Source organism: Scylla paramamosain, chromosome 28 (genome assembly GCF_035594125.1).
Source record: "Scylla paramamosain isolate STU-SP2022 chromosome 28, ASM3559412v1, whole genome shotgun sequence".
In the NCBI taxonomy this organism is placed as follows: Eukaryota; Metazoa; Arthropoda; class Malacostraca; order Decapoda; family Portunidae; genus Scylla; species Scylla paramamosain.
The window spans coordinates 7,365,446-7,375,000 of NC_087178.1; the positions used below are offsets into that span (position 1 = coordinate 7,365,446).

The 9,555-nt window shown below is 45.4% G+C and overlaps 2 protein-coding genes across 3 annotated transcripts in view; one reads left to right on the top strand and one right to left on the bottom strand.

Annotated features, from left to right (window-relative positions):
• LOC135114834 (uncharacterized) overlaps positions 1-4,514 on the bottom strand; it is a 116,442-nt gene extending 111,928 nt beyond the window's left edge. Inside the window, exon 1 of the mRNA XM_064030959.1 lies at positions 3,329-4,514. The gene's annotated coding sequence lies outside the window, so the exon portion shown is untranslated. The remainder of the gene's footprint in view (positions 1-3,328) is intronic.
• LOC135114833 (uncharacterized) overlaps positions 1-9,555 on the top strand; it is a 154,460-nt gene that overhangs the window by 120,449 nt on the left and 24,456 nt on the right. The gene's annotated exons all lie outside the window — the stretch shown is intronic.

Consider the following 9,555-nt stretch of genomic DNA (forward strand, 5'->3'; position numbering starts at 1 on the left):
CATTTAATTGGAAGGGGCTCGGCTGCATATCGTCAGGAGCTTGAGTGAAACGCAGGGAGGAGGGAGGAACCTGGTGTAAGGAACAATGAGAAGCCTTCCTTTGAGAGGTTAAGACCGCCGGCAGGAGGTGGTGGTGGTGGTGGTGGAAGAGGAAGGAGGAAAAACAAGAACAAGAATAACAAGAGAAGGAGCAGAAGAAGAAGCAGGAGGAGAGGAGGAGGAGGAGGAGGAGGAGGAGGACAAGTAGGTGGAGGAAGAAGAAGAAGAAGCGGAACAAGAACAAACACAAGAAGAACAAGGTGAACAAGAAGAAAAGAAAGAGGAGGAGGAGGAGGAGGTAGAGGAAGAAGAGGAGGAGGACAAGGAGAAAAAAGAAAAGAGAAAGAAGAAGGAAAAAAAAAACAGGAGGAGGAGGAGAAGGAGGAGGAGGATTACCAAATATAACTCAGGACAATCAAACAACAGCAAACCTTTCGATTCTCTCATGGTTGTTTGAAGAAAGACAGGAGGGGGAGGGGGAGGAGGAGGAGGAGGGGGAGGAGGAGGAGGAGCAGGAGCAGAAGCAGAAACAGAAGCAAAAGGAGGATGGAAAATAAAACGAAGAACAAGAAATGCATAAGGAAGGAAGAAAGAGAAAAAAGTAAGTAACGAGGAAGAGCTAGTAGAGGAGGAGGAGGAGGAGGAGGAGGAGGAGGAGGAGGAGGAGGAGGAGGAGGAGGAAGGGAAGAAGTAATAGAACGAAGAAAAATTGGATATAAAGGAAGGAGAGGAATGGAGGAGAAAGGAAAAGGTGGAAAAGGAGGAAGACTTGTGGGAAACATAAAGAGGTGGACGAGAACGAAGAAGAAGAAGAAGAAGAAAAGAAGAAGAAGAATATTTTCATTTGTAACTTTCCTCTTTTTTTAATTTCGTCTGGGCATTGTTGTATTTTTTTTTTCTTTATGCATGCGATTGTTTTTTTCATCCCATCTTTTCCTCGCCACTTTTTTGGAGACACGCTCCTGAACATGAAGGAGAAGAGAGGAACGGGCGGAGGGGGGGAAGGGAGAGACACAGATGATAAAGGAGAGAACAGGGGGAAGAGGATAAATAGTAAATGAGGCACAGAATAGCAAGACAAGATAAATAGACAAAGAAAACATAAGAAGATGAGGAGACAGAGGCAAGTAGACAGGAAGAAGAGAGACAAAGGATAAAGGAGGGAAGAGGAGGAAGAAACAAGTATTGGATAAGAAACAGGAGAGCGAGACGAAACAAATAGACAGAGAAAACAAAAGAAAAAAAGGAGATAGAAGAATGTAGATATAAGAGAGAGAGAGAGAGAGAGAGAGAGAGAGAGAGAGAGAGAGAGAGAGAGAGAGAGAGAGAGAGAGAGAGAGAGAGATACAGTGACAGAGAAGAGGTCAGTGGAAGACAGGAGAGACGAAGGAAAGAAATAGAGAGACAAGGAGAGATTGGAGACTGAGGGGGGAAAGAAGAAGTGGGGAGGTAGGGAGAGGCAGGGGAAGGCATGGTAGAGCAGGGATGGATAGGGAGAGGCAGGCAGGGTAGAGAAGGGAGCTAAGGAGGGAGTGAGAAGGAAAAGAGAACCATCCTTCACCACTCCTTCATCCACATCCTTCCTCTCTCCTCCTCGTTTCCTTCTGGCTTTTGTTTTGCTTTCGTCTTCACTTAAAGTTTCCCTACGTTAGTTTTTCTCCCTTGACCGCTGATTGAAATGGAGTGTCTGTTTTCCCTTTTTTTTCCCTCGCTCCTGCAATACCTAATTATTATTGGCTCTTGCTTAATCCCTAAATGTTTCGTATTAGACTCGCCATTTCGCTCAAACTTCCCCAAATGATCGAGATCCGAATTTCTTTGCGCCGGGATGAAATTAAAAATAGACGCCAGGTGACCGTTCCCTTGTTTTCTGTAAAGTTATTCAGGATAATTCAGGATAATTCAGCTTCGGAGAAACTTCCGGGTCGCTGCGTGTTTGCATTTTGTGGAAAGCCATTCTTATTATTAATGAGGCGGAATGCTCAATGCTTTAACGAGAGCGTTGATGCAAAGGGAGGAGGAGACAGTGGTGGAGGTGTAATAAAAGGGGGAGATAAACGGAGAGACACAAATACAACAAAGAAGTAGATGTTTATGTAGAAATGAGAAGGAAGAACGAGCAACAACGTACACACACACACACACACACACACACACACACACACACACACACACACACACACACACACACACACACACACACACACGGAGCAGGCGGACATATATACCCAGCAGAACAGAGAGGTAAATAGATACACAGACAGAAATTCAGACACAGACAGACACACAAACAGACAGATAGGAAGACACAGCAGGGAGACACTGGCTGCATGGCGTGTAATAATACAGGGACACACTAGGCAGGACCCTCCCACGCCCACACCCAACCCACACTGATCCACTCCCACAATCCACTCCCATTTAAGCTGCCCATCCCACCCCTTCACACCTCTCCCATCATTCCTCTCTTTTGCAGTCCATTCTTTATTCTCATGCTAAATTTTTCATATTTTCCATACAATCCTCCTATCTCTCTATCTATCCCCTTTTTTTCCTTCCCATTTCTCTATTCCTTCGTTCTCTCCCTTATCTTTATGCTGATCCATTAATCATTCTTATATAATGTATTCACTTCATCTCTCTCCATTTATCCTCTTTTCTCCTCTCCCATTTATCTATACTTTCGTTCTCTTCCTAATCCATATCCTTATCCATCAACCCTTCTCAGCCAGTCCATCCAATCTTTCTCTCTCTCTTTAACTATCCTCATTTCTCCTTTCCAGTTCTCCATCCCTTCGTTCTTACTTTCATCCTGATCCTCTTTTACTTACACCCACCTCCCTTCCACATCCTCACATGCACTGCCTACAGCCTACACGCCCGCATGCTCCCACGCCCTCGCATTCCACGCCAGGCAGGGAAGGAGCATCATCTGAGGAAGCCTGGAGGCCAAAGAGAATTTCCTGTGTGGTGATTCCTGAAAGAGGCGACGAAGGGGAAGGAGAACCCAAATATATGCGAATCATGATTTAAAGGGAAACTCAATCGCGGAGGGAGGAAATAGCGTACGTAGAGGAGGTGGAATATATGGGTGTGTTGCAGTGGATTCAATGAGTGGACTGCGTTTCTGTTCCCGGGAATGATATCCAATTGCATTCTCTCTCTTTCCCTCCTCGTCGTGTGATGAAATATACTTTTGAAATGAAATATGAAGCGGCAATAAAGTAATAACCGAGGAAGAGAGAGGGAGAGGGGGAGAGAGATGGAGATAGGAGAAAAAAATACTTACTGTGCAGAGTTAGAAAATCATTTATTCCTGGGAGGTGCTTGGCTCAGTGAAGGTCGTGGTGAGCCGTCTGGCGCCCTGCTGCTCGTTTGCTGGTGGTGAATGGTAGGTGGAGACCTTGGCTGGGCTGTGGTGGTGGCTGTGGTGGTGGTGGTGGTGGCGGCAGGATGGGATTGTATATCTGGTATTGTTAGTGATGCTGTGCAGGGGAAGATCAGCACTGTGGTAGGGTCATTAGCACGGCTTATGAATTCACCTTGTCTGTCTGTGAGTACTAATTCCGTTGTTAGCGGCGTGGAGTGTCATCAGCATCGTGGGGCGTGATCTTCCTTATCTTGTGTCCCGTGAGAGGTACGTCAGCACTCCGGTAAGGGCAGGAAGAGTCACTGGAACACCCTTAGTCAGCACCGTAGAGGAGTCAGCAGTCAGCAGAAGTCACTGGTGCTGTGGCAAAAATCGACCGTGGTTTAGATGGCTGTTCCACCTCGCCGCACCACCTGTAACCACCTGCACCATTACTCGGGGCCGCGTTGTTTATGCGCGGCGATAAAAGTGGTAATGTGCTGTGCTTCAAGTCACACACACGCACAGGGACACACGGACACGCACGCTCCTCCGCCTCCCGCAAACTTCGCCTCCTGTTGGATCGTTCTTCTCGTCCCTCTTCCTTTTCGTCGCCCGTCCCCACACCTCGCTGGCTGTGTTAGCGATGCAGTACGCGGTCGCTAAAACGTCCCTGAGGCCCTACGTGACCCGGACACCTTCGCTCCTTCACTCCTTCGCTCCTTCGCTTCTTTCCTCAGGCAGAGTGAAGGAAGGAAAACAGCTTCTTGCGTTCCCTCCGACTCACGTTTACAGGAATTTCTTAAGTCTCGAAAATCTAGGAGAAAAATACGAAATTACACTTTTTTCAGATAATTTTCGCAAGTTTCTGGTAACGACACGAAGGTTTTGGACTTACTGTCGTGTTTCGTCTGTATTTCTTCCTATTTTACCTGATTGTCAATGATTAGCGGAGTCTGCTAAAGTTAGGATTGAGTGTGGCTTTACTGAGAGGGGGAGGAAATGCGTTCAAACACCAGGTGACCGCGGGGAAGTGTGAACCGGCGCGAGGCAGGGAGGCAGGGAGGAAAGAACGGCTGCGGTGTTGACCCCACGGCAGTCAGACACACACTGGCGGCTCCTGTTTTCTGCCTCTCTCTCTCTCTCTCTCTGGTGCCTCTCGCGCTCCCCTCCGTCTCTCTCCTCTTGAGTGTATCGTGTCCTGCCTCACTCGCTCTCCTGTGCTCGTGTGTGCCCTGTGTGTGTGTGTGTGTGTGTGTGTGTGTGTGTGTGTTTATGATTTTCCCTTGTCATTTAGTGTTTTTGATGATTCTGTAGTCAGTAAATCTATAAACCTGTATTTGTGTGTGTGTGTGTGTGTGTGTGTGTGTGTGTGTGTTTCGCTTATCCACACTAACGGTATTATTTCTTTTTTCTTCCAAACTCCACTTTTCTTTATTTATTTTTTTTTTTTTTCGCGATACATTTTGCTTCAACTGAACCCGGGCGAGAGTTTAGCGGCGTTCCACTTTTACCTGGTTGGGAATATTGATGGGCGGTGACAGGCAGGTGTTGAAAAGATGTGTGTCTTGAGTGTCTTTTTTTGCAGCGGTGATGAAGCGAGGACAGCTGAAAAGAGGAGTAGGGAGGGCGGGATTCGTGTCTCTTGTGTCTCTCCCTCGTCCTTGTCATCCTCATCGTTATCGTTATCATCCTTCTTTTCTTTATTCTGATCTTCTCATCTTCATTATCATCTTCATGTTCTCTTCTTCATTATCATTTTTGTCTATCATCATCATCATCTTCATCCTTCAACTTCTCCATTCTGTCATCATCATCCTCATCCTTATCGTCATTCGCATCCTTATCTTCGTTATCCTAATCTTTTTTCATCTTCATTATCATCTTCATGCTGCTTCTCTTGCTCATTAGCTCATCACTTCGGAGCGTCTTAAGTTGTCAGGCAAGAAAAGGCAACGTAAATAAAAATACAAGAATCTTTGGATTGATAAGCATGTGATCAATGAAAATGTGATCAATGAAATGTACTGTCTGATCTAAATTGAGGTGTGTGTGTAGGAGAATAATGGCGAAGGCTCCTCCCCACCCACCTATTTGAGGAGGAGGAGGAATAATTTGACGATGAAGAAGAGGAAGATAAGGAAAAGGAGAAGAAAGAGGAGGAATAGGAGGACTACGATGACGAAAATTAGCTTTTACTCAAAAACGCTTTGTTCTCTCACCACGACCACTTCCAAAGGCCACAGAGTTGATTGGCCACGTTCTCAAGACCGTTTCACCTATTACTAATGTACAAATCTTGTTAATATGTCACTAGAACCGTAAAAAAAAGAAATTTAAAAACCCGTGTAACTTTAACTAGAGCCTTTTGAATTTTTAATGTATTGGAGGTGAGAGTAAAAGTGTTTCTGAATATGAGAGTGGAGGTAAAGGCTTCCTGGTGGTGGTGGTGGTGGTGGAGTGGTTTCAGCAACATCATCTGTAGTACTAGAGACGAGACAGGAAAGGTGAACTGGACTGGACTGGAAGCGAGCAGTGATTTCAAGAGGAGAGTTTGATTTATTCCCCGATACGAGGCACGGCACCAATTGAAGCACACGTCACATGCATAACATTTTATAGTAATCATCGTAGCGGGGGCGGGAGGGAGGGAGGGAGGGAGGGAAGGAAGGATTTAACTATGGACTGGGAGTTACACAGACCGACCTATTCAACTATCAAGCGATCCACCAAATGATGAGTTCGTGTCTCTTCTCCTCTCCTCTCTCCTCTCCTCTCCTCTCCTCTCCTCTCCTCTCTTCTCTCCTTCAAAATGATATTGGTTAGCAGCTCTCAGTCCGATTGCGATTCTGATGGAAAGTACTTCGGAAATAACATCAAAACATTCTGTCAATAAGGTGGATCTCTCTCTCTCTCTCTCTCTCTCTCTCTCTCTCTCTCTCTCTCTCTCTCTCTCTCTCTCTCTCTTGCACGTGGTGGTAAATCGTATTTTCATGAGTTTGGAAAGTTTTTTTTGACTCTTTTGCAGTGTTGATGGAGAAATACGAGAAGGAGGAGGAAGAGGAAGGGGAAGAAGAGGAGGAAGAGAGGGTGCCAGTTGTGTTGGATCTATTCTCTCTCTCTCTCTCTCTCTCTCTCTCTCTCTCTCTCTCTCTCTCTCTCTCAGGCGGCATTTCTGGCCAATTAAACGCCCTCTATGGCACACAAGTCTCCCATCGAAGACACTCCGTTTTCGTAACCCTCTTCCGCTCCACCCGTTTTCTCTTCCCCCTCCTCCCGTTTTCTGTTCCCTCTCCGTCACTCGTCTTACCGCTATCTTACCTTATCCTCGTTTTTTCTCATCTTTTCTTATCCTTTTTCCTTTTCTTTACTCTTTTTCCTTTTCATCGTATCCTCTTTCCTCTTGTCTTGATTTCTCGTGGCTGTTTTCTTTTTTTTTTTTGCACTATCCCTTTTCTTATCCTTCCTTACCCTTATTCCTTTCCTTTACTCTAATTTCCCATCCATTGCGTATGCTTTCCCTTTAATCTTAATGCCTTGTGCTTCTGTTTTATCTTTTTATTTTCTTTCTTACTACGTTCTTCGTTCACTGCTTTTCCTTCCTCTTTCCTCTTAGCGAATCAAAAATCAAAGGTCGTTTATCCCTCGCCTGCTGCTGCATGAGTTAGGGACGTCTGGTGGTGGTGGTGGTGGTAGTGGCGGCGGTGGTGGTGCTGTCAGTCTTCAACGGGGAAATATCAACGAGGACTGTTTTCTTGGTCTGGGTTTTTTTTCCTCTCTTTTTCTTGGTGTTTTCGAGGCTCTGGTTCTGCTGCAGGAGGAGGAGGAGGCGGAGGCGGAGGAAGGATGAAAAGCAAAGACAAAAACAAGAAAACAACCGGAGGAGGAAGAGGCGGAGGAGGAGAGGGGGGATTGACGAAGAAGGAGAAGAAGAAATAAGAGGAAAAGAAGAAATGCAATACAAGAAAACAAGGAGAGATGTTGGAAGAAGAAAAGAAGAAGAAGAAGAAGAAGAAATAATAATAATAAAAGAAAAGAAGGTAATACAAGAAAATAGAGAGAGAAAATGCTGGAGGAGGAGGTAAAACAACAAGAGCAAGTAAAAAAGGAGGGGAGACAAAGGGAAGGTAAATAATTAGATAAGGAGTTTGCTGACCTAGCTCATGTCACTAAGGGCGCTACAGCATCGCCTTCTTTTCTTTACCCACGTGAACTTCCCACATTTTGAAAGCATTAGTCTATATTTCCACTCTTTCCAACTGACCTTACCTACCAAACTATTCTAACCCAAGCAAACTTACCCAACCTAACCCAACTAATCTAACCTAACCAAACTTACCCAACCCAGCCAAACTAATCTAACGTAACCAAACTAATCTAACCTAATCCAACTAACACAACCCAGCCAAACTAATCTAACCTAACGGAACTAACCTAACCTAACCCAACTAACCTAACCAAATTAACCTAACCAAGTCTACCCTAACCTAACCTAACCTAACTTAACGAAACTAACCAAACTAAACTGAATTTCACTCCATATTCCTGTAAGTTCCCAAATCTGAAAGCATCACTCTATATCACCATTGTATCTCCTCTTTATCTCCACCCTATCTCCACTTTGTATGGAGGAGGCAGTAGACACCTGCCGAAACGATAATTACTCCCAGTGAGGTCTAAAGCACTGTTCAGGGGGTGCTGTGAACTTATCATTAAACCCAGCTGTGACCTCACTGAACGTTTTTCCCTTTGTGTCTCACAACACAAGGGGGTAGTCACAGCCTGCCCTCTAAAGACAACTCTCTTCCTCCACACAAAACTACAAGCACCTAATAACACACACACCCTTCACTCCAAAAATTTTAAAATCATGGCGACTCCTACACCAGCCTCGGAGTCCCCATCTGGGGAGGGGACCATAAATGTCCCCAGGTCGGACTGCCTTTCCGTCGACGACCCTAAGTGTCTTGACACCCCCCTCAACTTTTTCTTCATTAACTTCTGCAACATTCGCGGTCTAAGATCTAATTTTCAATCTGTAGAACACCACCTCTCCTCTTCTAAACCTCATCTTCTTTTCCTCACTGAAACTCAGGTGTCTGAGGCAACTGACAGTAGCCCCTTTTCTGTTCCCTCCTACTTTCTCTATCCTCATTTTCGATCCAAAGCTGGATGCTGCGTTTATGTGCGCAATGACTTAACCTGCTCTCGTGCCCACGCTCTTGAATCTTCCGAGTTTTCCACCATCTGGCTACGACTACAGAGTCATTCTCGTACTAAATTTATCTGTGCTGTATACCTCTCTCCTAACTCCTCTGACTATAAGAAATTCTTTGACTACTTAACTTCCAAAGTGGAGCACATTCTGACCCTCTTCCCTTTTGCAGAGATCTCCATTCTTGGAGACTTCAATGTTCACCACCAGCTTTGGCTTTCCTCTCCCTTCACTGACCATCCTGGTGAACTAGCCTACAACTTTGCTATCCTCCATGACCTAGAGCAATTGGTGCAACACCCTACTCGTATTCCTGACCGTCTTGGAGATACGCCCAACATTCTTGACCTTTTCCTGACCTCTAATCCTTCTGCTTATGCTGTCACCCTTTCTTCTCCGTTGGGCTCCTCCGATCACAATCTCATATCTTTATCTTGTCCTATCACTCCAATCCCTCCTCAGAATCCCCCTAAGCGAAGGTGCCTCTGGCGTTTTGCCTCTGCTAGTTGGGGGGACCTGAGGCGGTATTTTGCTGATTTTCCTTGGAATGACTACTGCTTCCGTGTCAGAGAACCGTCTTTGTGTGCTGAGCGCATAACAGAGGTGATAGTGTCTGGCATGGAGGCGTACATTCCTCACTCTTTTTCTCGTCCTAAACCTTCTAAACCTTGGTTTAACACAGCTTGTTCTCGTGCTATACATGATAGAGAGGTGGCCCACAAAAGGTACTTAAGCCTTCCTTCACCAGAATCTCATGCACTTTATATTTCTGCCCGGAACCATGCCAAGTCTGTTCTCCAACTAGCCAAAAACTCCTTCATTAACAGAAAATGTCAAAACCTTTCAAGATCTAACTCCCCTCGTGATTTCTGGCATCTAGCCAAAAATATCTCCAATAACTTTGCTTCTTCTTCTTTCCCTCCTCTACTTCAACCAGATGGCACCACTGCTA